This window comes from Furipterus horrens, unplaced genomic scaffold (genome assembly GCF_987537825.1).
Source record: "Furipterus horrens unplaced genomic scaffold, mFurHor1.1.pri manual_scaffold_4, whole genome shotgun sequence".
In the NCBI taxonomy this organism is placed as follows: Eukaryota; Metazoa; Chordata; class Mammalia; order Chiroptera; family Furipteridae; genus Furipterus; species Furipterus horrens.
In genome coordinates, this window is record NW_028327174.1 from 121331603 (window position 1) to 121358509 (window position 26907).

Here is a 26907-nt window from a genome sequence, read left to right on the forward strand (position 1 = left end):
GACCTCCTCATACCAATATTTCATTATAACTTTTTAATGAAGTATCAAATTGTTTCCCAAAGTATTTGTAACATATTACATTCCCACCAGTCCTAGTTCTTCTTTGTTCTCAGTCTGGGTTAGTCTTTAATTTTAGTCATTCTATTAGGTGTGTAGTGATATTTACTTGTGTTTTTAGCTTGCATTTTCTGATGACTAATGAAGCTGGGCATCTTTTCACATGCCTACTTGCTATTCATGTATATTCATTGGTAAAGTGCCTGTTCAAGCTTTTGCCCATTTTTATTTAGTGTATTTTATTATTTTATTTTTTATCCTCACCCAACTCATGCTCATTGACTTTTAGAGAGAGGGGAATAAGAAGGGAGAGGAAGAGAAACATTGATGTGAGAGAGAAATATCAATTGGTTACCTCTCGCACACACCCCAACTGGGAACGAACCCACAACCCAGGCATGTGCCAAATCCAGGAATTGAACCCAGAGCTCCAACCATTCAGCTTATGTGACAACACTCCAACCAGCTGAGCCACACCAGGCCAGGGCTTTTTGCCCATTTTTAAATTGGATTTATTTTTATTGAGTTTTGGGAATTTCTTTCTCTTTTTAAAAATTCTCACCCAAGTGTATGTTTATTGATTTTAGAGATAGAGGAAGAGAGAGAGAGAGAGAGAGAGAGAGACAGAGAGAGAGAGAGAGAGAGAGAGAGAGAGAGAGAGAGAGAGAGAGAGAGAGAGAGAGACTGGTGTGAGAGAAATGTCAGTCAGTTGCTTCCCATCCGTACTCTGACCAGGGATTGAACCCACAACCTTTTTTTTGGTGTATGGGACTATGTTCCAACCAACTGAGCCACCTGGGCAGGATGTGTTTTAAGAATTTCTTATTAATAATGTTCTTTTTTAGATATGTGCTTCATAAAATTTTTCTCATAGTCTGCTGTTTGTCATAAGAGTATCTGTTGCCAAGCAGATTTATTTTATTTTTTTTGTGTGAAGTTCAATCTGTCAATTTGTTTTTTTATGGATGGTGCTTTTGGTGGTGTAGCTAATAATTTTTGCCTATCCCATGATCACAAGTTTTATCTTAAATTTTTCTTCTTCAAGTTTTATGGTTTGGAGTCTACATATAAATATGCAATTCATTTTGAGTTCAATTTTAGATATATCTTAGATTGAAAATTAATTTTTTTGGCCTTTTGATATCCAATTGCTTAAGCCCCACTTGTTGAAAAGACTGTCCCTTTCTTTACTGAATTGCCTTTGACCATTTTATAAGTCCACTAACTATACGTCTGTATTTAAGAGCATTAATCTATGGACTATTCTGTTCCAACAATTTACTTACTATCTTTGTGCCAATTCCACACTGTTTTGATTACTGTAGTTATTTGATAAGATATGTAATCAGCTAGTGTTAATCCTCCAACTTTATTTTTCTTTTTTAGAGAAGTTTGGTTTGGGGTCTTTGAAAATATTTTCTATGCTGCTACTTAACTTTTTAAAATATAGAATACAATTACAATAACTTTTTAATATTCTTATCTGCTAATTCTAATATCTGTGTCACTTCTGAGTCAGTTTTGATGAACTGACTTTTCTTCTCATTATAGGCTATATATTCCTGTTTCTTTTCATGCCTATTAATTTTTTATTGGGTTCCAGGCATTATGAATTTTACCTTGTTGGGTGCTGAGCAAATTTGTATTCATACAAGTATTATTGAGCTTCATTCTAGAATGCAGTTAAGTTACTTGGAAGAGTTTGATGATCTAAGGTCTTGTTTTTAAGATTTACTGGGTGTGGCCTGACAAATACTCAGTGTAAGACGAATGACTCCCTACTGAGGGACAAGACTATTCTGTGTATTTTCCCCAGTGCCTTGTTAGTTGTGAGGTTTTCCATTCTGGTTGGTGGGAACAGATACTATTCCTGGCCCTGTGTGAGTGCTTCGCATCATTATGTCTAATTCTTCCAGGAGTTTCTTTTTTCATCAATAATTTCTCAACATGCATATGCTGGTCCATATTCTGCTGCATTATTGAACAGGGACTTTTGCAGTTCTTTAGAGCTCCTTCTATATATGCAGGTCTCTACTTACTAGTACTCTGCCCTACTACTCTAGGCATTTGGCCTCCCCAGACTCTCAATTTTGTCTCTCAACTCACTGAGACCACCAGACTCTCTACCTTTTTCATGTCCTAAAAACTCTAAAAGGCAGTAAGCTGCAGTAATCACCGGGCTCACCTCCAATTTTTTTTTTCTTATCATTCATAAAATTAATATTTTTTAATGTATTTTATTGATTATAATGTTACATTTGTCCCAATTTCCCTTCCCTCTGCTCCCCTCCACCCGGTGGCCCCCCTCCCTCCAGTTGTCCCCCCCTTTTAGACCATGTCCATTAGTTGTGCATATAGTTCTTCTCAACCTCTCTCTGTCTATTCCATTCCCTCCTACCATGATCCCCAATTCCTATATCATCTCCCTCCCTCTCCCCATTCCCCCTCCCTGTTGACCTCCCCCCAATATGTTCCCCATACCTATAGTTCTTTTTCCACTCTCGTTGCCTGTTTAGTTTGCCTTTGTTTCAATTCCCTAGCTTCTGTTGTTGTTTCTTGTGATGCAGTTTTCATTTTAGATTTCATAGTTTTGATTCTCCTTTTTCTAAACCAGTCCCTTTAACATCTCATATAACAGTGGTTTGGATCTAATGAACTCTTTCAGTTTTGCTTTGTCCTGGAAACACTTTCTTTGCCCTTCTATTCTGAATGACAGTTTCGCTGGATAGAGTATTCGTGGTTGTAGGTTTTTGCTTTTCATTACTTTGAATATTTCTTGCCATTCCCTTCTTGCCTGCAGGGTCTCCCTTGAGAAGTCAGCTGATAGTCTAATTGGGACCCCTTTGTACATGATTGTTTTCTTCTCTCTTGCTGCTTTTAAGATTCTCTCTTTATCTTTAACTTTTGACATTTTGATTATAATGTGTCTTGGAGTGGTTCTCCCTGGGTCCAGTTTTTTTGGAACTCTCTGTGCTTCCTGGACCTGTAAGTCTATTTCCTTCCCCAAGTTTGGGAAGTTCTGCTTTATTATATTTTCACTCAATTTTTCAATTTCTAGTTCATCCTCTTCGCCTTCTGGCAAACCAATGATTCTTATGTTGGGCCTTTTATAGCTGTCCCAGAGGTTTCTGATCCTCTCATCCTTGCTTCCCGTTTCCTCTCTCTGCACTGGTTGACTGTTTGTTCCTTCTCTATGTTCTGGTTTGTTGGTTTGAACTCTGGATTTTTTTCCCTCACCATCTGTCTCGTATGTGGTTTTGTTCCTTTCATTATGAGTGTTTTTCGATTCTTTCTCATCTTTTTCCAGATCTTTTGTTAATTCTGTAAGCCACCTGATAACAATGGCCCTGAACTGAGCCTCTGACAGGTTTCTTACTTGTTCATCTGTCAGATTCTTCATCTGTTGCCTGGTGAGCTGCGCCACCGGGATTTCTATAGTTGTCTGCCTCATTTTGACAGATGCGTTTTGCTTTCTTGGGCCGGCTATAGGGGGCGGTGCCTGTGTACTCATCACAACCCAGTGACTGGCGCCGATCTGCAACCTTTTTCACCGCTCTGTGGCCCTTTGTCGTCACAACCCAGCAACCAGCGGCAATCCGCAACCTTTCTCGCTGCGCTGTGGTGCTTTGTCGTCACAACCCAGCGGCCGGCGGCAATCCGCAACCTATTTCGCAGCGCTGTGGCGCTTTGTGTGGGGGCGGGGGTCCAAGATGGATTCCTGCAGTTATTCCGCTAGGAGACCGGGATCCGTCCTCCCTCCCTCTGGACCTCACTGTTCCAGGCGATGTGGTGGCTGCTTTCCCCAGCGTTGGGCTTGCAAGCTGCCGGGGGTTCGACTGCAGCCGGGATTGTTCTCCCTGCTGCTGTCCCTGGTGGGACTGCAAACAGCACCGCCCCCTTTCGCTCTTACCTGCCCAAAGGGCGCCGCTGGTTTATAACTTCATACGTTGGGCTTCCGTGTAGTTTTATTTTCTGGAATTTGTAGTTATCTTTTGTTTTGAAGTAGTTGTATTCCTCTCTAGTTGTAGAGGGAGACTGAGCGTGTCCGTCTAAGCCTCCATCTTGGCCGGAAGTTCTCACCTCCAATTTTATGGCTCTTAGAGATTACTATTCTTTATTGCCTAATGTCCAATATCTTGAAAACCCTTCTTCAACTATCCTGCTATTTTTTGGTTGTTACAGGTGGAAGGGTAAATCTAGACTCTCTTACTTCATCTTGCCCAGAAGCAGAAATATATTCATGATTTAATTTTATAAGATTTTTTTCATAAAGAATGGTTGCCTTGGAAGGATATGGAGGGTAATCTGGAAGGGTAGGGTTTGAGAAATTAGAATTATGCTAAAAGATATGTGTGGAAGGTAGCAACAAGAGAAAGACCAGGAGGTACCACTCAGGCACACTGAGGTTTTGACCCATGATTCCTGGTCCAGGAAGGTCTTTGCTTTTGTAGCTACTGCTCCAGTTTTGTGACCCAAAGTGGTTGAAGACTTGGTGGAAAGGGCTAAGCATGCAGGGTCTGGCTGCCTTGTCCCAGGGGTAAAGGACCCATCTCTGCCCACTTCGGTGTTTATACAAAGTTCTGTCCTGGGCCTATCTTCTACCATTTATTTTTCTATCTGCTGACCTGTAGGTAAGCAGGAATACCTTGAGGCCTGACATATGGTGTGGCCAGAGCCAGGTGTTGCCAGACACCTCAGCTGTCACCTGAGGCTACTAGAATTATCTTGGGTGACAGTGATTCCTAACACCTGTCCATAGGGGAAGATGTGGACTCAGGGCCATTGGTGCACCTTGAGATGACCCAGGAAAGTCCTTGTTCCCTAGAAATCTTGGGGCTGTGTCCTGCATTCCCAAGAAAAAGCTAATGCATTTCTTTGACCCTAAGAGTCCATTCTAGGAATTTGTGCTCCAGCTGGATAGACTTGTTGACATGCACAAGACTTCTGTGCAAGAATTTTCACTGTAGTGGTGCTAAAAGAACAAAAGATTGGAAACAATTTGTGTCTTCCAATAGCAGGATGGGTAAATAACTTACACTTCTACCGTTAAGTGGAATGTCATGATGTTGATAAAGAGAAAGAGGCAGATCCCAATATGCTGATAGGAACCATGATGTATCGTGATGTGGTAGAGAAAAGGTGCAGAGAGGGTTCGAAATGTTGCTGTAGTGGATGCAGTCCTATACCCACTTATCCTGTTTCACACTCTCATATATATGGAGTTATGCATTACAATCTTCTATGTCTGTGTTTACATTCAACACAGTGATTTTGAGATTCCTTCATGTTGCTGCATGTATCAGCAGTGAATTCATTTATATTGCTGAGTAATATTCCCCTGTATGAGTGCATCAGAAAAATTTTTTTTTAATTTTCCTGTTGATGGGTGTCTAGGTTGTTCCCAATTTGGGGAAGTTCTTAATAAAGCTTCTATTAACATTTGCATACAAATCTTTGGATGGATACATGACTTCATTTCCCACTTGCCAATACCTAGGAAGCTAGGACTGAGTCATATGGTGAATATACTTTTAACTTTATGAGAAATTACCAAAATTTTCCCCTAGGTGATTATAATATTTGACACTTGAAACAGTTTTGTATGAAGTATACAGTTGCTTCACACCTTCACTTATATTTTGCACTGTCGCTCTTTTAACTTTTAGTCACTCTGTGTAGGGGTGGTATCTCATGTTGATTTTATAGTGGTGAACACTTTTTATATTCCTATTGGCTATGCATATATATATATATAATATATATATAATATATATATATATAATATATATATATTTTTTGTGACATAGCTTTTCAAGGCCATTTTTATTATATGTTTATTATTGAGTTGTGGGGGTTCTTTATATTTTCTGTATACAAGTCCTGAGAGTGAGAAAGAAATTAGATAGAAAGGAGGAAGGAAGGAAGGAAGGAAGGAAAGAAGGAAAGAAAGAGACAGAAAGAAAAAAGGAAGGGAAGAAGAAAAGAAAGAGAAAGAAAGAAAATTAGTATTTTCTCTAACAGATGGTCTTTCCATACATTTTCTTATTAGTGTCTTTTGATGAGGAAAAACAAATTTTTTAATTTGATGGTGCACCAATTATTTTTTAACTTTATGCTTTTTGTGTCCTAAGAGAACTTTGCCTGCCTCAAGGTTGCAATAATATTCTTTTATGATTCCTTAAGTTCTAGTTGTTTCTTTCCAATTCTAGTATTTATATTTATGTCTCTGATTTATCTGGATTAATTTGGTACATAGTATGAGGTAGAGTTAAGATTATTGTTCCCTTTATGAAAATGTAATTGTTTTAGAACCATTTGTTGAGTTCTCTATCTCCATTCAATTGCTTTGGAGCTCTTGTCAAAAATTAGTTAGCTATATTTTGGACTATATTCTATTCCATTAATTAGTTTGCCTATCCTTATGCCAGTACCATGAGTCCATCAATTTTTACCTTCTTTCTCAAGATGGCTTTGGATATTCTAGTCCTTCACGTTCCCAAATAAATTTTAGAATAACTGTCAGTTTCTAATAACAAGGTTGCTGAGATTTTGATTGGGATTGAATTAATTCCATTAACTCTATAGATTATGTTGAGAAGCAACCTTTTGGCAATGTTGTCTTTCATTGAATGTAGCATATATCTAAATGTATTTAGTTATTTCTCAATGTTTTTACTTTCATAGCAATGTTTTGTAATTTTAAGGGTAGAGGTCTAGTACAACTTTGGTTAAGTTTTCCCCAGTCATTGTATATGTTGATGATATGTAGATAAAATTGCTTTTTTAAAGAATCATATTCCAATTTTTCTTTGATTAGATTCTACAGAAGTATAATTGTTTTTGTATGATGACCTTGTATTATGAAACCTTGCTTAATTCATTTATTATTTCTAGTAGATTTTTATGTAAATTTCTTAGGATTTTCTTTGTGCAAAAATATGTCATTGGCAAATAAAAAATTTTTTTTAAATTTTCTTCTTTCCAATCTGCATTTATTTTACTTTTATTTTGTTGCCTTTTTTCACTGGATATAACCTGATGTACAATTAAATAAAAGGAATAAGAGCAGACATTCTTACCTTATTCTCAACCTAAGAAGCAAAATATGAATCTTTCGCTATTACATGTGATACTCATTATTGGTTTCCTGTAGTTACCTCATATCAGGTTGAGGAAGTTTTTCTCTGTTCCTAGAATCTGCAAAGAATTTTTGTACCTCCATCATGTTATTTAGATAGATACAGTATTCCCTCACTTATCGCAGGTATTACGTTCTAGAACCGCACCACCCCTCCCCTGCGATAGGTGAAAATACGCGAAGTAGGAATCTTACATTTATTTTAGTATTTATATATATTTTAAGGCTTTATAAACCCTTCTCACACACTTATAAACTATTCCAAGTCCCTTATTAACTTTTCCCAGTCCCTTATTAACCTTTCCCGCTCCCTTATTAACCTTTTCCACACTTTTATAAACACTACTTATGTTCTTAAACATAGTCTACACTCTTAAACCTACATAACTTTAACAACATACATATACAGTACCACAAAATCCTGCGATATAGCAAAAAATCCGCGATAAATTAATACAATACTTTTAATTTTTTGGGGGGGTATTTTTAAATTGTTTTAAAATATGCTTTCTTGTTTATGATATTACAGTGTCCCAATTTCTTTTCCCTTTGTTCCCCTCCACCAAGTGACCCCCTTACTCTAGTTGTCCCCCACTTAGTCCATGTCCATTAGTTGTGCATATAGTTCTTCTCAACATCTTCCTATCTACTCCACTCCCTCCTACTATGCTTAATTCTTGTACCACCTCCCTCCCTTTCCCCCCTTCCCTCTCCCCACTGACCTCCCCCAAAATGTTCCCCATACCTATAATTCTTTTCCCATTCTCGTTGCCTACTTAGTCTGCCTTTGTTTCACTTCCCTAGCTTCTGTTGTTGGTTGTTGTGATATAGTTTTCATTTTAATGTTCATAGTTTTGATCTTCTTTCTCCTAAACAAGTCCCTTTAACATTTCATATAACAGTGGTTTGGATCTGATGAACTTCTTCAGTTTTACTTTGTCCTGGAAGCACTTTCTCTGTCCTTCTATTTTGAATGACAGCTTCGCTGGATAAAGTAATCATGGTTGTAGGTTTTTGTTTTTTATTACTTCGAATATTTCTTGCCAGTCCCTTCTTGCCTGCAGAGTTTCTTTTGAGAAATCAGCTGATAGTCTTATTGAGACTGCTTTGTATGTAATTCTCTTCTTCTCTCTTGCTGCTTTTAAGATTCTCTCTTTATCCTTTATTTTTGACATTTTGATTATAATGTGTCTTGGAGTGGTTCTGGGTCTAGTTTTTTGGAACTCTTTGTGCTTCCTGGACCTTGAAGTCTATTTCCTTCCCCAAGTTAGGGAAGTTCTGCTTCATTATTTTTTCACATAATTTTTCCATTTATAGTTCCTCTTCGTCACCTTCTGGCATCCCTATGATTCAGATGTTGGCCCGCTTATAGCTGTCTGATAAGTTTCTGAGCCTCTCCTCATTTTCCTCACTTCTCATTTCCTCTTTCTGCACTGGTCGACTGTTTGTTCCTTCACTATGTTCCGATTTGTTGATTTGATCCCTGGTTTTCTTTCCCTCACCACTAGTTTTGTATGTGTTTTTGTTCATTTCAGCAGGACTAGCCTTCATTCTTTCCCTGTCTTGTTTAAGATCTGCTCTTATGTCGGTAAGCATTTTTATAACCAAAGCTCTGAACTGAGCCTCAGAAAGATTTCCTATCTGCTGCTTTGTTAGATTAGAAATTTGCTGTCTGGTCAGCTGCGTCACTGGAATCTCTATCATGATCTTTGCCATCCTGACCATTTTGTGTTTACCTTTGCTTCCTGGGTGGGTCTGTCACACCTTCTATGCTATAGGGGGTGGAGCCCCATGCACTCATCACAGCAGTCTCACCACACTGTGTCGTTTTCTGCAGGGGTGGGGGTCCAAGATGGTTTGCTGCTGTTCACTCTCCACTAGATACCGGGAGCCTCCTCCTCCATCCCCACCCCCTCAGGGCCTCACAGTCCAAGGCAATGGAGGTCTTCCTTCCCCAGCTTTGAAATAGCAAGCTGACGGGTCTGGTCTGCAGTCAGGGGTGCTACCCAGGCGCTTCTTGCTTCCCCGTAAATATGGGTGTCTGTGCTTACCACTGTCCTGCCTCCTCACTGCTGCTATCGTGGACATCACAGCTTGAACTCTTCTCTCCAGCTTCGCCCCTCCTACCTGTCCGGACTAGCACCACTTCTTTATAACTTCATATGTTGGACTTCCATTTATTTTCTGGAACTTCTGGTTATTTTTGGTTTTGTGGTAGTTGTATTCCTTCTTAGTTGTGGAGGGAAACAGAGCTTGTCAGTCTAGGCCTCCATCTTGGTTGGAAGTCTCCTGTGTTTGTTTACTTCTGTGTCCCAGGGAGAGCTGTCACTCCTATTGCATTGTAAGGGGCTAGCCTTATGTATTCATCAGTAACAGGCGACCTGTTTCACCACGTTATGGCACTGTATGCAGGGGAGGGGTCTGAGAAGGAACAATGCCGCTTCCCCTGCACTCGCCTCTTTTCCAGGCACTTCTCCGACTTCTGCACCGGACTGACACCCTTCTGGCTGCTGCCCTGGCTGTCGTTCCGAGAGCAGGTGGGTCTGTGGGGGCCCTTTAAACAAGTGGACTCTGCTGAGAAACCAAAAGTTTCTGCTTCCGTCCCAACCCCCACTGATTTGCACAGTCAAAAACAATGAGGCTTGATTTTCTTCGGTGCTGGGACAGTGAGCTGTGTGGTCTGGTGAGGGACTGGGAATGCTCCCCAGGTGTCCCTCCTGACTTTTTAAAATGTGTAACTGGGCTTACCGCCAGCCTGCTGCTGTTGCCACTGCTGCCACCACCACACCACATCTTCTCTGCCCTGGCTCCACCTCTCTTACCTGTCTGTATGAGTATTTCTTCTTTATATCTTTGTTTGCTGGACTTCCATGTAGTTTGATTTTCTGGAACTTCTGGTTGTTTCTAGTTTTGAGGTAGTTGTATTCCTTCTTAGTTGTGGAGGGAGGTGCAGCATGTCTGTCTACACCTCCACCTTGGCCGGATGTCAAATATAATATTTTTTAAAATGCCGCAATACAGTGAGGCTGAGATAAGTGAATCGTGATATAGAGAGGGACTACTGTGTTGAATTTTTAAATGTTTTTCTGCAACTATTGAAATTATCATATGACATTCTCTCCATTCTGTTATTGTGGTAAATTACATTGGTTTTTTAAGTTTCTTTTAAAATTTTGTTTTTCAGTTACTGTTGACCTTTCATATTATTCAACTGTACAGCATACTTTGTAGACAATTCTCAACTTATGTACTGATACCTACCAACAAATCTAGTAGCCACCTGACACTATATATAGTTATTACAATATTATTGACTATATTCCCTATGTTGTACTTTATACCCCCATGATTATTTTGTAACTACCAATTTGTACTTTAAAAATTTTTTTTATTGTTTCTCTATTACAATTGTCCCACTTTTCTCCCCATTGCTCCCCCCCTCACCAAGCCCACACCTTCTCCCACAATCAATCCCCGCCTTGTTGTACATGTCCATGGGTTATTTATACTAGTTCCTTTACTAAACCCTTTACCTACTTACCACTCTTCGCTCCCTCCCTCCTCCCCTCTGGAACTGTTACTCTGTTCCTTGTTTTCATGCCTCTGGTTCAATTTTGGGTATTTGCTTGTGTTGTTCATTAGTCTCCTGTATTAGGTGATATCATACAGTATTTGTCTTTCGTTGCCTGGCTTATTTTGCTAAGCATAATTCTCTCTAGTTCCATCCATGTTATCGCAAATGGCAGGTGTTCCCTTTTTCTTTCTGCTGCATAGTATTCTATTGTGTAAATGTACCACACTTTTTTAATCCACTCATTTACATGTGGGTACTTAGGATGTTTACAGCCTTTGGTTACTGTAAATAGTGCTGCTATGAAAATAGGGGTGCATAAGTTCTTTTGAATTGGGGTTTCAGGATTCTTCTAGTATAATCCTAACAGTGGAATCACCAGTTCAAAAGGCAGTTCCATTTTTAGTTTTTTTGAAGAAATTCCATACTGTTTTCCATAGTGGCTGCACCAGTCTACATTCCCACCAACAGTGCACTAGGGTTCTTGTTTCTCCACATCCTCACCAGCACATGTTGTTTGTTGATTTGTTGATATGACCATTCTGACCAGTGTAAAGTGGTATCACATTGTGGTTCTTATTTCCATCTCTCTGATGCTAGTAATGTTGAGCATTCTTTCATATACATATGGACCTTCTGTATGTCCTCTTTGGAGAAGTGTTTGTTCAGGCTCTTTGCCCATTTTTTAATTGGGCTGTCTGTCTTCTTGGTGTTGAGATGTGTAAGTTTCTTGTATATTTTTGAGATCAATCCCTTGTCTGAGGTATCATTGGCAAATATGTTTTCCCATATGGTTGGTTCCCTGTTCTTCTTGCTGATGTTTTCTTTTGCTGAGCAGAAACTGTTTAGTTTGATGTAGTCCCATTTGTTTATTTTTTCCTTTATTTCCCTTGTCTTAGGAGATATACCAGTAAAAATATTGCTAAATGGGATATCTGAAAATTTCCTGCCTACGTTTTCCTCTAGGACTTTTATGGTGTCACGGCTTGCATGTAAGTCTTTGATCCATCTTGAGTTTATTCTGGTGTATGGTGTAAGTTGGTGGTCTAGTCATTTGTTTTTTCATGTTCCTGTCCTGTCCTCCCAACACCATTTGTTGAAGAGGCTCTTCTCACTCCATTTTATGCTCCTTCCCCCTTTGTTAATATTAGTTGATCATATAGACCTGGGTTTATTTCTGGGCTCTCTATTCTGTTCCATTGATCTATATGTCTGTTCTTATGCCAGTACCAGTCTGTTTTGATTACAGTGGCTTTGTTGTATAATTGATATCAGGTATTCTGATTCCTCCTACTGTGTTCTGTCTCAAGATTACTGTGGCTATTCGGGGTCTTTTTTGGTTCCATGTAAATTTTTGAAATATAGTTCTAGATTTATAAATTTGTCACTGGTATTTTAATAAGTATTGCATTGAATCTTTAAATTGCTTTGTGTAGTATGGACATTTTAATAATGTTGATTCTTCTCATCCATGAACATGGAATATGCTTCCATTTATTTGTATCTTCCTTAATTTTTTTCTTCAGTGTTATGTAGTTTTCTGAGTACAGGTCTTTCATCTCCTTCATTAAGTTTGTTCCTAGGTACTTTATTTTTCTTGTTGCTATGGTAAGTGGGATTTTTCTTCTAGTTTCTGTCTCTGATATTTCATTGTTGGTGTACAGAAATGCCTTAGATTTCTGAATATTGACTTTGTACCCTGCTATTTTTCCAACTTCACTTATTATGTAGAGTAGTGTTTATGTGGAGTCTATAGGGTTTTCTATGCACACTATCATGTCATCTGCAAATAAAGACAGTTTTATTCCTCTTTTCCAATTTGGATGCCTTTTATTTCTTTTTCTTAACTGATTGCTGTGGCTAGAACTTCCTGGACTATGTTGAATAGGAGTTGAGAGAGTGGACATCCTTGTCTGGTTCCTGATCTCAGGGGGAATGCTTTCAGTTTTTGTCCATTGAGTATGATGTTGGCTTCAGGTTTCTCATATATGGCCTTTATTATGTTGAGGTATGATCCCTCTATTCCCATTTTGCTGAATGTTTTCATTATAAATGGGCATTGTACTTTATCAAATGCTTTCTCAGCATCTATTAAAATGATCTGTGATTTTTGTCTTTTATTTTGTTTATATGGTGCATTACATGTATTGATTTGCGAATATTAAGCTATCCTTGAATCCCTAGAATGAATCCCAGTTGATCGTGGTGCATGATCTTTTTAATGTGTTGCTGGATCCAGTTTACTAATATTTTGCTGAGGATTTTAGTATCTGTGTTCAACAGGGATATTGACCTATAGTTTTGTTCCTTTGTTTTATCTTGACCTGGTTTGGAATTAGGGTAATACCAGCCTCATAGAAACAGTTTGGAGGTCTTCCATCTTCTTGGACTTTTTGGAATAGTTTGAGAAGGGTAGGTGTTAGTGCTTTCCTAAATGTTTTGTAGAATTCGCCTGTGAAGCCATCCGGTCCAGGGCTTTTGTGTGCTGGGAGTTTTTTGATTACTGCTTCAATTTCACGCTTTGTTATTGGTCTGTTCAGATTTCTGCTTCTTCTTGATTCAGTTTTGGAAAATTATATGTATCTAGAAATTTGTTCATTTCATATACATTGTGACGTTTCTTGCCATACTGTTATTCGTAGTGATTTCTTACAATTCTTTGTATTTCTGTGATATCGATTGTGATTTCTCCTCTTTCTTTTCTGATTTTGTTTATTTGGGTCTTCTCTCTTTTTTTCTTGATGAGCCTGGCTAGAGGCTTGCTAATTTTTTTTTTTCAAAGAAACAGCTCCTAGTTTTATTGATCTTTTGAATTGTTTGTTTAGTCTCTATGTCATTTAATTTTCTCTGATATTGATGATTTCCTTCCTTCTACTCGCTCTGGGCTTTGTTTGTTGTTGTTGTCCTAGTTTTTGTAGCTGTAGGGTTAGATGTTTTTTTTTTTTTTGAGCTTCTTCTATCCCTTTCAGGTAGGCATTTATTGCTATGAACTTCCTTCTCAGGACTGCTTTTACTGTATCCCATAGATTTTGGGCTGTTGTGTGTTCATTATCATTTGTTTTCAGAAACTTCTTGGTTTCTTCTTTGATGTCATTGTTAACCCATTCATTATTTAATATCATATTATTCATTCTCCATGAGTTTGAATGTTTTTGAGTTTTTTCCTTGAGGTTGATTTCTAGTTTTAAGGCATTGTGATCTGAGAAGATGTATGATACAATTTTAATTTCTTGAATTTTGTGAGGCTTGTTTTGTTTCCTACCATGTGGTCTATCTTTGAAAATATTCAATACCCTTGGTTTTTCTTTACTTCGGAGGTCTGTCCATTGTTGACAATGGTGTCTTAAAGTCCCTTATTATGAATGTGTTGCTGTTGATATCCTTCTTGTAGTCTTCTAGTATTTTCCTTTTATATTTGGGCTCTCCTATGCTGAGTGCAAATATGTTTACTAGGGTTATATCTTCTTAATGAATTTTTCCCTTAAATATTTTGAAATGTTCTTCTTTGTCTTCTTCTATAGCCTTTGCTGTGAAATCCATTTTGTCTGATATAAGTATTGCCATTCTAGCTTTATTTTATATCTCCATTTGCTTGGAATACTTTTTTCCATTTCTTCACTTCAAGTCTGTGAAAATCTTTTGTTTTGAGGTGTGTCTCTTGTAGACAGCATATATGTGGATCATGCATGCTTTGGTATCCATTCTGCTACATATTTCTTTTGATTGGAAAACTTAATTCATTTACATTTAAGGCTATTATTGACTGGTGTTTATTCATTTCCCTTTGTACTTGTGTTCCTCTTCCTCTCTCTCTTATCATCTTTTTCTTAAAGCATTCCCTTTAGCATATCTTGCAGTGCTGGTTTGGTGGAGATGTATTCTCTTAGTCTTCCTTTGTCTAGGAAACTCCTTATTTCACCTTCTATTTTGAAAGAGAGCCCTGCTGGGTAGAGTAGTCTTGGTGGCAGGCCTTTGTTTTTTATTGCTTGAAATATTTTATGTCATTCCCTTCTGGCTTGTAGTGTTTCTATTGAGAAATCAGTTGATGGTCTTATCAGAGCTTTCTTGTGAGTTATTCGCTGTTTCTCTCTTGTTGCCTTTAGGATTCTCTCTTTGTCTTTGAATGTTGCCATTTTAATTATGATGTGCTTTGGAGTGGGCCTTTTTGGGTTCATCTTAATTGGAACCTTCTGTGCTTCCTAGACTTGCATGACATTTTCTCTCATCAAGTTAGGAAAGTTTTCTGTCATTACTTTTTAAATCAGGTTTTTTATCCCTTGCTCCTCTTCTTCTCCTTCTGGTATCCCTATGATACTAATATTGTTTTATTTCATGTTGTCCTGCAGTTATCTTAAGCCCTCTTCATTCTATTTAAGTCTTTTTTCATTTTGTTGCATTTTCTGAGAATTTTTTTCCTCTAACTCACTGATCCGATCCTCTGCTTCATTTAGCCTGCTTTTCATTGATTCTACTGTGTTCTTCAGTTCAGTAATTGTATTCTTCATTTCTTGCTGGTATAGTTCTCAGTAAGTTCCTTGTCGCTTCCTTGAAGTTCTTTGTAGTTTCCCTGTAGTTCTTTGTAGTTCTGCTGGAGTTTGTTGTAGTTTACTTTGAGTTTGTTGTGTTCATTGAGCTTCCTCATTACTATTGTTTTGTATTGTTACTATTGTTATGTCTGATAGTTTGCTTGTCTCTATTTCTTCTACTCCTCCTTCTGGGAATTCCTCCTTTCCTTTTGGTGGGGTGTTGTTCCTGTTTGGTGGAGTGTTATTCCACCTCCCCATTTTGGGTGGCTGGTCTTGTTTGTTTCTGCTTCTTAGATTGATGTGCTTTTATTTTCTGCCTTTGTGATGTAAATATTTGTGATTCAGTGGTGCAGACTCTTTGATCTCCTAACCTGATACTCTTAGGATGCCCTTTATGCCTTTTATTTGGACTCTCTAGTAGTATTTTTGTTTTGTTTGTTGTGTTGTCTTTGGTGGGTCCTTTCCTTAAATTAGCTGACCGAGAGCCACTCTGCCCACTTCTGACAGTTGTTGAGTTGCCTTTGGCTGATACCTCTTGGAGGGGAGTAATCTGCTTATGAGATTTCTCCCGTAGCACTGAGGTTGAGTCTGCCCTGGGATCTGGTTTGCTACTCCTCCAGTTTTTTCTCCAGAACCAGAGTCCAAAGTTTTTCAAAGCTCCTCTAGTTCATTTCACCTTCTTTTGGCTGCAGCCCAGGTTGAGCGTGGCAAGTGTGGTTTTTTCTGCCAACCAGCAGGTGTGCTGAGGCGGTGGGCAGATGCAAGGGCCAAGGGGTGTTCCGCTGTGCTGGCACGCAGGCCAAGGCATTTCTGTGTGCTCCAGCAGGCAGCTTGGGTGCATTCTCCCACGGTGATGGGTGGGCGGAGGAATTTTCCGCACTCTGGCTGGGGCTGCACAGGCCAGTAGCTATTCCCTGCTCTGGCAGGTGGGTGGTGTTCCGCCATGCTGTCTGCGCCAGGCGGGCACTCGACTGGGGGGCGGTGGGTGTGGGGACTGAGCACACCCCTGCAAGTGGGCTCCTGACTGGGTACTCCTCAAGGATCTTGCCCCGCCCCTAGCCTTTCCTCCCCGATCCGTAAAAAACAATCAATAAATCTAAAATAAAAAGAAACAAAGACACACACACACACACACACACACACGATAATGCTGCTCCCAGCCTCCCAGAGCCAGACATCACCTGGCCAACTCCTAGCTCTGCTCGCTGGCACAGCCTGGATCTCCACCTCTGACTGCTCTCAGGGGAGACCCAGGGGCATTGAGAAAAATTTGTGCTCCTCTGGCCACTACCCAGGAGCCAAGACAGCCAGAACTCGTGCCTCTCCCATGTCTCCTCTGCAAACCTCACTAGACAGGTTGCTCAAAAGTGGCCTCCTCTGCAGCCAGTAGTGCCAAGGCTCAACTCCTATCAGTAGCTAGATGTTAACAGATGTTCTGTCCACATTCAGCTGAAACTATAGACCAGTCTCGGGAACAAGCAAGGGTAGCCTCTCCTCACTCATCCACCATCTTCCATACTCCAATTTGTACTTCTTAATCCCTTCTCTTTTTTTACCCAGTTCCCCCAACCCCTCTCCCAGCTGGTAACCCACAGTTTGTTCTCTGTATCTGAGAGTCTGTTTCTGTTTTATTTGTCCATTTATTTTTTTCTTTAAATTTCACATATAAGTGAAATCATATGGTATTTAATTTTCTCTGACTTATTTCACTTAGCATATTATCTTCTAGGTCCATCCATGTTGTTGTAAATGGTAATATTTCACCCAATTTGGGCTAAGTAATATTCCATTGTATATATTTACCACCACTTTTTTACTGATTCATCTATGATGAGCACTTGGGTTGATTCAGTATCTTCGCTATTGCAAATAACACTGCGATGAACATCAGGGTGCATATATCCTTTCAAATTAGTGGTTTGGGGTCTTCCAAATATATACTCAGAAGTGAAAACACTGGATCATAAGGCAGTGCCATTTTTAATTGTTTGAGGAATCTCCATTGTATTTTCCATAATGGCTGCACCAATCTGTATTCCCACTGACAGTGCATAAGAGTTCCCTTTTCTCCTCTCCAACTCTTGTTTGTTGATTTATCGATGATAGTCATTCTGACAGGTCTGAGGTGATATCTTATTGTGATTTTCATTTGCATCTCTCTGATGATAATGACATTGACCATTTTTTCATATTTGTATTTGCCATCTGTATATCCTATTTGGAGAAGTGACTGTTCAGGCCTTCTGCCAATGTATTAATTGAATTGTCTGTGTGTGTGTGTGTGTGTGCATGCGTGTGTGTGTGTTGAGTTGTATAAATTCTTTATAAATTTGGGATGTTAACTCCTAATTGGATGTATCATTGGTGAATATATTCTCCTATTTGGTAGGTGGTCTTTTTGTTTTGTTGATGGTTTTCTTTGCTGTACAAAAACTTTTTAGTTTGATGTAGTTCCATTTTTTAATTTTTATTTTTGTTTCCCTTGCCCAAGGAGATATGTCAAGAATATATATATATATATATATATATATATATATATATATTGCTAAAAGCAATGTCAGAGAGTTTACTGCCTATGTTTTCTTCTAGGATTTTTATGGTTTTGAGTTTTACATTTAATTAAGTTTTAAGCCATTTTGAGTTTATTCTTATATATGATGTAAGAAGGTAGCCTAGATTTACTTTTATTTTTTGCATGTAATCTGTCCAATTTTTCCAATACTATTTATTGAATAGACTGTCTTTACTGCATTCCATGTTCTTGCCTCCATTGTCATATATTAATTGACCATATAGGCATAAGTTTATTTCTGGTCTCTCTATTCTATTCCATTGATCTATGTGTCTATTATTATCCCAGTACCATGCTATTATGTTTACTATAGTCTTGTAGTATAGCTTGATACCAGGTAGCATAATATTTCTTTTTCTTTTTCACAGTATTTCTTAATTGTTTATTTATCAAGAAAAACTATTCTTTAGCTCAAATATTCATGTTTCATAGTTCAGGAACACAGGCCTCTGACAAACTTCCATGAAATTTGACCCAAAGAAATTCTTTACATTCCAAGATTACTTTGCATTCTGAAAGATATCAGCCTTCCTCATCTCAAAATCCTTCTTGGAATCATAATTTCTGTAGAAATCTGCTTATGCCTTCTTTCTTTGTTCAGACACACCAAACTTATAGGAAGCTGCAACCCCCAAGGATATAAGGATGGCTCTAAAAATATGAAATTGTAGATACTTGGCCAGAAGGCCACACACCCAAGGTTTTGCCAAAGCACTGGAAGAAATGGTAGTAGTATTCTCCTCAACATCCTTTGGAATGGATAAATGAACCCAGGTAGCATAACATTTCTATCTTTGTTCTTCTTTCTCAAGATTGCTCTGGAAATTTTGGGTCTTTTGTGGTTCCCTATAAATTTAAAAATTTTTCTAGTTCTGTGAAAAAAAATGCCATTGGTATTTTGATAAGGATTGCATTGAATCTACAGATTGCTGTGCTAGGTATGACCATTTTAACGATATTAATTCTTCCTATCCATGAGCACAGTATATGCTTCCATTTATTTGTATCTTCTTCAATTGTCATAATTTTTCAATTACAAATCTTTTACCTCCTTGGTTTTAAATTCATTCCTAGGTATTTTATTTTTTGATACAATTATAAATTTGATTTTTTTCTAATAGTTAACTATGGATGTGTAAAATGCAACTAATTTCTGAATATTAATTTTGTATCTTGCTACTTTACTGAATTCATTTATCAGTTCTAGTAGCTGTTTGGTGGACTCTTTAGGGTTCTCTCTATATAGCATAATATCATCTGCAAATAATGACAGTTTTATTTCCTTTTAAATTCAAGTACCTTTTATGTCTTTTGCTTGTCTGATTGCTGTGACTAGGATTTCCAGTACTATGTTGAATAAAATTGGTGAGCGTGGACAACTCTGCCTTGCTCCTGATCTTAAGGAAACACTTTTAGTGTTTCTCTACTGAGTGTGATATTAGCTGTTGGCTTGTCATACATGGCCTTTATTCTGTTGAGATATGTCCCCTTTATTACCAATTTGCTCAGAGTTTTTATCATAAAATTTATTGTATTTTGAATATTAAACCAACCTTGAACTCCTGGTGTTAACACATACATGGCAGATGTGTACACACACACACACACACACACTTCTTTTTTTTTCCTGGAATTGATTTTCTAACATTTGTTAAGAATTTTTTGTGTTCACTTTCTTAAAGGATATTGGTCTGTCATTTTATTTTCTTTTAATGTTCTTTACTGGTTTTGTTATTATGACTTTGTTAGCTTCATAGGATAATTAGGAACTAAGCCTAAAGTTTTCTTTGTGGGAAAATTTTAAATTTTTAGTAAGTTGTAGGGCTATTGATGTTTATTGTGTGTGTCCATGTGTGGTATGTGTGTGGTGTGTGTGTGGGGGGAGGAATAGAGAGAGAGAGAATTTTGGCTCAAGTTATTTGTTCATTTCATCAAGATTGTCTAATCTACTTGTATAAAGTTGTCCATAATATTCCTTTATTATACTTTAATGTCTTTAGAACTTGTAATTTCATCCCCTCTTTCATTCAAAGTAATGTGTTTTCTCTTTTTACTTTAATGGACCTAGCAAGAGATTTTACCAACTTTACTGATAGTTTAAAATAACCAGCTTTTATTTCATTGATTTTCTTTAGTGTTTTTTCATTTTATATTACATTGGTTTGTTACTATGTTTATTATTTTCTTCTTTCTATTTTGAGTTTAATTTGTTCTTTTTCTACATTAAGGTGAATACATAGATAATTGATTTTAGACCCTTCTTCGTTGCTAATATAAATTTTTAAAAGCTGTAAATGCTTAATAAATTTTCTTATTTCTCTTGTGATTTTCTCTTTCACCAATGGGTTATTTGAAAATGTGTTGCTTTTAAAGAGTTGAGGATTTTCTTAATTCTTTACAATTATGGATTTCTCATTTAATTCTGTAGTAGCCAAAAAACATATGCTGTATAATTTCAATTCTTAATTAAGACTTGTTTTGCTTACTTAAAAATGTATTGAATATATTCTCCAGTACTGTGTTTTATAAATGTGAATTAAGTTAACTTGGTTTATAATGTTGTTTAGATTTCCTATATCTTGATTGAATTGCACATTTTTTTTTATCAGTTAGTCAGAAAGAGAGGTCCAATCTACAACTATATTCTTTAAGGTATCTATTTTTCTTTAGTTCTCTCAGTTTTTACTTCTGTACCTTTCGAGTCTCTGTTATTAGGTGTATTCATGTTTAGAATAGTTATAACTTCCTGAAGAATCCACTCTTATCATCATAAATAAATTTTCTTTCTCAAGTAATATTTCTTGTTCTTATATTTTCCCACATATATACCATTTCTGGCCCTCTTCATTTATAAATGTAAATGTGGTTCCAGCTAACAGCATTTCTTTCTAGTCCAAAGAACTCCATTTCAAATATCCTGGTATTGAATTCCCTCAGCTTTGGTTTGTATGAAAATATTTTGTTTTTCATTTATTTTTAAGGAGTGTTTTGCTATCTATAGAATTCTAGGTTGACCGGTATTTTTTGCTTTCAGAATTTCAAAGGTGTAATTCTATTGTCTTTTGCCTTACTGTTTCTAATGATAACTCAGTGGTATTTTTATCTTTGTTACTATATATATATATATATATATATATATATATATATATATATATAAAATTATGATTTTTTGTCTGAGTTTAAGATTTTTCTAACTTTGCTTCTTAACCATTAATTTAAATATGATGAGCCACTGGAGTGTCATCATGTTTCTAGCATCTGTAAGCCTATAGTTTTCACCCAATTTCAAAAAATTTCTGTCACTATTTTTTCAAATATTTTTCTGCTCTAATCTCTCTCTCACTCTCACTCTCTCTCTCTCCTTTTAGGACTTCAATTGCACATATATAACACTAATTGGCATTTTCCCACACAATTCTAAGGTCTTTTTTTTTTTTTTTAGGTCTTTTTTCTCTGCATGCTGCAGTTGAATTAGTTTCTACTAACTTCAAGTTCACCAATCTTTTCTTCTGAAGTGTAGAAATGTATATTAAATCCATCTAGAGAACTTCACTTTGCAAATATTTTATTTATCAGCTCTAGGATTTCCAGCTGATTATTTCCTGTAGTTTTATTTTTCTGATAAATTCTCTTTTTCTTCCCCCTATCCTGTACTTCACCTTCTTGCCCATAGTATAATACATAATATAGCTTAGTATAATAATCATTTTAAGTTTTTGTCTGCCAATTTAATATGTTTTATTTCTCTGTCTGTTCACATTGACTTTCATTACTCCTGATTGTGGGTCCTCTTTTTCTGCTTCTTTGAATATCTAGTAGTTTTCTATTGTGCCTCAAACATTGTGGATGCTATGCTATTGTGAGCCTGGATGTTGTTTCTCTTCCAGGAGTGTTTACTCGTCTTCTGACAGGCACTTAAAAGTGGCAGATGAACTTGATTCTGTTGAGGTTTGATTTTAGGAGTTTTAGTGTGGATCTAGAATATAAACAGACCTCCAACGTTCCTGATCATTGAACAACCTTCAGAATTTCCATTTAAATCTCAACCAACCAATAGTTCTCTGCTAAATCTGGCAGAGTCCTGCCCTGTAAACTTACAACTCAGTATTCTTCTAAGAATCTGAGGTGCCCTGTGCAAATTCTGGTACATCTCTGCACAACTTTCTCTTTCCCAGTACCTTGATGCTCAAATTTTATCTATCTCAGCAGTCCTGAGCTCCAGTCTGTTTCCTCTTCCCAGTGAGCTCTCTGTTGAGGTTCTACATCCTTGTGCAACAGGTTGGTGAGTGGCCCCAGCCATAACGCCAGAATGTGTAGCTTTTCTTGTGTGTTTTCCTTCTCTCAAGAATCACAGCTCTGTTATGTCTGATGCTCAATGTTGAAAGGGGATTCTATATTTTGTTTCTTGTGGGAATAGGGCAAATCTGACACTGAGTACTTCATCATCACTGCAGCTGAAATTTGAGACTCACTCCTTGCTCTTCATCTTGCATATTTAAATTTTTAAACTTGTGCATGTATTATCTTTATATTAATTTTTAATGCTGGTGTGAAAAATCCTAATGCAGGCTAAAGACTCTGCTTTACTAGCACAGCCATCCATACAGGCTGCTTTGAATCCCTCCCCTCTCACTGTGGATTTGGGAGTTTGGAATGTAGTGGTTCAACCACTTACTAGTTCTGTGGCCTTGGGTAAGCTACTTATTGTCTCTGATATCCAGTTTCTTCTAAGAAAAAAATAAAGAGGATAATTCCGCTCTCATCAGGTAGCTTTGAGTAGCAGATAAAATTGCTCCTCCAAAGTGCCTATCACAGTCCGTGCTATACAGTAGATGCTCCATAAGTCCTGTTTCTTTCTTTTCATCTTCCCCACTCAGTTCTTCAGCAATAAAAATTTGGTCCAGAGCCTCGAACTCAGTTTTTCTCCTTTTGCAATTTTCATCTTGGGGGAGTGAGTATAAGAAATTGTTCATGTATTCAGGAGACCAATGGGGCCAAGCCCTGTAGGACAGCCCTGGGTGAGTGAGTGGGTGGATGGGTGGATGGATGGATGGGAAAATGGGTGAATGAGTGGATGGATAAATGTGGGGGTGGTTGTATAGCCAGGTAGAGAGATGGTTGATAAATAGGAGTATAGATTAATGTTTATCCTATTTACCTTTCTATCTCCTTCTTTAGAAACAGCTCTTCAAAGGCAGGGCCATACCTCCTGCATCTTATACATCTAGAGCCCTCGAACATTTGTACATGTAGAGCCTTTGCCAAGGAATGATTCTTTTACTTACACGTCTTTACCACCTGGAAGCTGAGGACATGTTTTGTCCATCAGATTTCCCTCTGTTCCCCACCCTCAAGATCTGCTAAAGACCCTTCAATAACTCCCTAAAATAAATTCCAAGACTTTACCTTGCCCACAGCCCTAATGACCTAATCATCCACATTGAAGCCTTCATGTCCATGCCCAGGCACTTGAACCTTCTCACCATCCCAGAGATGTACAAAGCCCCATTCTGCTTTGAGACAGTTGACCAGACAGGCTTTGTATACCCAGTCATTTCAGATGGTGAACAGTCCTGCAAGCAAAAAAAGACAGGGTAATGGGTAAGAGTGGTGGGGCAGGAAGGCTTCCAGCAACACTATGCCCAAGGTGGGCCCCTTCCTTTCTCTGGAGTGAGGAAAACTTCTGTGTGGAACTCAGCTCAGGACCCAGTGATGGAGGTGCCCAGGGTCCTAGGAGGAATAGGGAATGACATACACCCATTCATTCAGTCAAGCACTAGGCTTTTATTAAGCACCTACTATATACCAGGCACTGTTCTAGGCACTCAGAGCAAAGCAGTGAACAAATCAGACAGGTTTCTGCCTTCAGGAGCCTCCATTCTTTGCGGGGAGACAAATAATAGATGAATCAATAAGTATATAATATAAAATAAGGGCTGGAAAGAAAACAAAATGGAGCAATGGACTGGAGTAATGGATGATCAGGGCCCTAAGAATGGAGAAGGAACCAGTTGTGCAATTGTTGGATAAAGTTGTCCTGGGTAGAGGAAACAGTATGTGAAAAGGCCCTGAGACCAGAGCAGGAAACCACAGACATGGCTGGAGTGTGGAGTGAGGAGAAAGATGGGAAGTGAGAGAACTGATATGAAATATGTGCCAAAGTTGGAAGATTGGTGTAGTTCACATCAAAAGCCAGATTCCAGCTTCTCCTGAAATTTTTCATTGCTAGTACCATCAGGCTCATCAGCTGGAGCTAAGAGGCATTGCTTCCTCCTTCCTAGACTGAGCAGAAGTCTCTCTCCTGCCCTCACCTAGGCCCAGTGGAGCCCTCAGTCCCATAGTGAGGGGTCACATCTGCCCACTCAGACCCCTCATTTACACCCCTGTCCCTTACTGCACCCTCTCTTGTCCACCCAAGACAGAGGCCTCTCATTGTTCCTGCACCCCAACTTTGAGCTGGAGGCTGACTGTGCTCTGAAAGGGTCCCATGCTTCTGCCTTCTTGCTGGCTGCCTTCTCCTCAGCTCATCTAGGCTGTGCCAGGTATGTGGGCTCCATGGACAGCCTGGCACAGAGGGTGCGAGCCCTGCAGTTTGGCCTCTCTCTACCCCAGGAAAAGTTTGGCTTTCCTTCTTCAATGGGATACAGTCCTTCTGCTCCCTTCAGCTTCCCTCCCTCTCAAGCAGCTTTTGAAGCTGTCCCTCCCACTCCCTTCATTTCATCCTCAGATGGACTTTGGTACTCTGTCTTAGAGAGAAGGGGCTGAGGCCCCTCAATGGCAATGTTATGCCCAGGAGGAGCCCCTCCCTCTGAGCCACGTGGGGGCTGGAAGGTTTGACTAGGGAAGGGAAGGGAAGGGCATGGTCTGGCCAGGGTGGATAATGAAGTGTGAGAAACAGACAGGTGGGTGGGGAAAATGGTTAGATTTCCAATTCCCTTTGGTGTCAACTGTAGCAGAGGAGGGAAAGAGCATGTGAGCCAAGTCTCAGGTTTGTTGCCTGTGTACCCACATTCTGTTTCCACCCAAAAGACATAGACAAGATGGTCCTGTCTGGCCTGCCCCATCCCCTCTCACTCATACCCAAGCCTCTGAGTGAAGGTCCAGCCCTCTAGATCCCAGGGATCTCAGTCTTGAAGCTGTATGCCAGATCCTGGGGCCACCATCCAGTAAAGTGGGAGCTCAACTGCATCACCCCACACTGAAGTGCCAGCCTCAACATCCTGCATCCGCAACAGCCCATGAGCAGAATTTTACAAACGTGGCTTAGAGTTAAGTACATAAGAAAATCCCACCAGGCAAGGGGGATGTTGTCTGGTTCCTACAGGCCATAATTTCTGGGGAGAGAAACGTTTTTTCCCCCCACAGATGATGGGAAGTTGGTGGTTACGGTTACGGCTGGCTGTTGACGTTGGGAAGCTGTTCTGATGCCCAGAATCCCACCTACCTCAGCTAAATGGTATCTTTATGAAATTAGCAGAACGTGGCTACACCAAGGGGAGGCAAAAAAAAAAAAAAGAACTTTCAAATTTTAAGTATAATTGGAAAACTGACCTTTGGAAAATATTTTCCCACCCCAGCCCCATGCTAGAGAAGAATGGGCGCTTTATGCTGAGGGTGAGTGGCGACCTTAAGGGATTAGCTGGTCTCTGGAGGTGGAAGTGGAGTGGTGTGATGGGTCCTTCTGGGCCTCCTTGAGTTACAGAGTTGCAGTCCCCAAGGAGGGGCTGGGGAATTTGAGGCTGTCCTGAGCTGGGAATGCATTGAGGATCAGCTGAGGACAGTCAGGGCCCAAGAGCACTCGGTGGGTCCTGCCAAAATTGCATGGTGAGGAGGTGGGAGTCTGCTGGATGGTGGCCTTTTTAGCATTGCTGCCCATGGACTCAGAAAATGTCAAACTGGAGAGGTTGGGGATGGTGCAGACTGGAGTGGTCCTGCACTCAGTTCTGGTCTGATGGATCTAGACGGAAAGGACAGGAAGGTACTGACTGGGCTTCCAGGATGCACCCTACTCCATGCTAGGTGCCGGGGGCTCAGGATGGAAATAAGGCCCACTTCCATCCAGCAAATTCAGTGAATGTTGATTCGAGTCTGGAACTCACAATTACAACCCCTTTGAGCCTCAGTTTTCTCATCTATAAAATGGGATAATAACAAAAGAAGGAAAAGACAAGCAGTCAGCTTGGGGAGGCCTGATGACCTCTCATTGTTAGGACTTGTAGCGTGTGTCTCTCTGGCAGGTTGAACCTTGGCTATTTGGCTCATGGTTCTATCCTCCATGCACTAAAACCTTCTCTCTGGACAGGCACTTTCCACATTGCTGAGTGCCCAAGGATGCATGCTGGGACACAGCCTCCAGGACTCCTCTCTCCCAGTGACCTCTGTCCTCTCCTCCCACGGTGCTGATTCAGGCCATTGGCCCAGATGGGGACCAGAGATTGTGTCAAGTGTAAAAGTGTGACCACTGGGATGTCCTGGGGCCTCCACAGGGAGGAGCCAGAAGTTCTTCTGGAAGGAGACGAGGCAAGCCCAGCCCCACTGAAATCTCATGGATACTGCTTTATTTCCAAATCTTTTAGTGATAAGGCACTTGTTCGGGATTTTCTCCAACATCACGGAAACCCAGGCGGTTCTGTCCCCTGTGAGGCCCTCCCTTGAGTCAGTGTTCATGGGCTTCATTTTGCACAGAGACAGTGCCATGCTCCTGGGTGCGCTCCCTGTATAATTTATTAGAGCTTTCTACAATCCTGAGGGAGGAGTATGATCAGTCCTGTCTTTGGATGAGGAACCCATCTTGATGCCAACAGAGAAAAAGGGGCAGACTGGAGTTGGGCCCTGCAGCCTGGCTGCCCTCTTCAAGGTTAACATCGGTCTAGCTCAGCACCCCCTTGGGGCTGGTATCTCTGCTGACTGGTAGGCTGGAGATGTGCTGTAATGTGAAATGAGGTGGCAGCACCTATTGATTTCCGCTGGCTGGTTTGCAAGGTGCACAGGTATTCATGGTGGGAATAGGTGGCAGAAGGCCCTACCGCCACCCCTCACCACC

The 26907-nt window shown here is 39.4% G+C and overlaps 1 pseudogene; it reads right to left on the reverse strand.

The window, feature by feature from the left end:
* Positions 1–18364: 18364 nt before the first annotated feature.
* Positions 18365–23088, reverse strand: LOC150012764 (cytochrome c oxidase subunit 6C pseudogene; annotated as a pseudogene).
* Positions 23089–26907: the final 3819 nt, after the last annotated feature.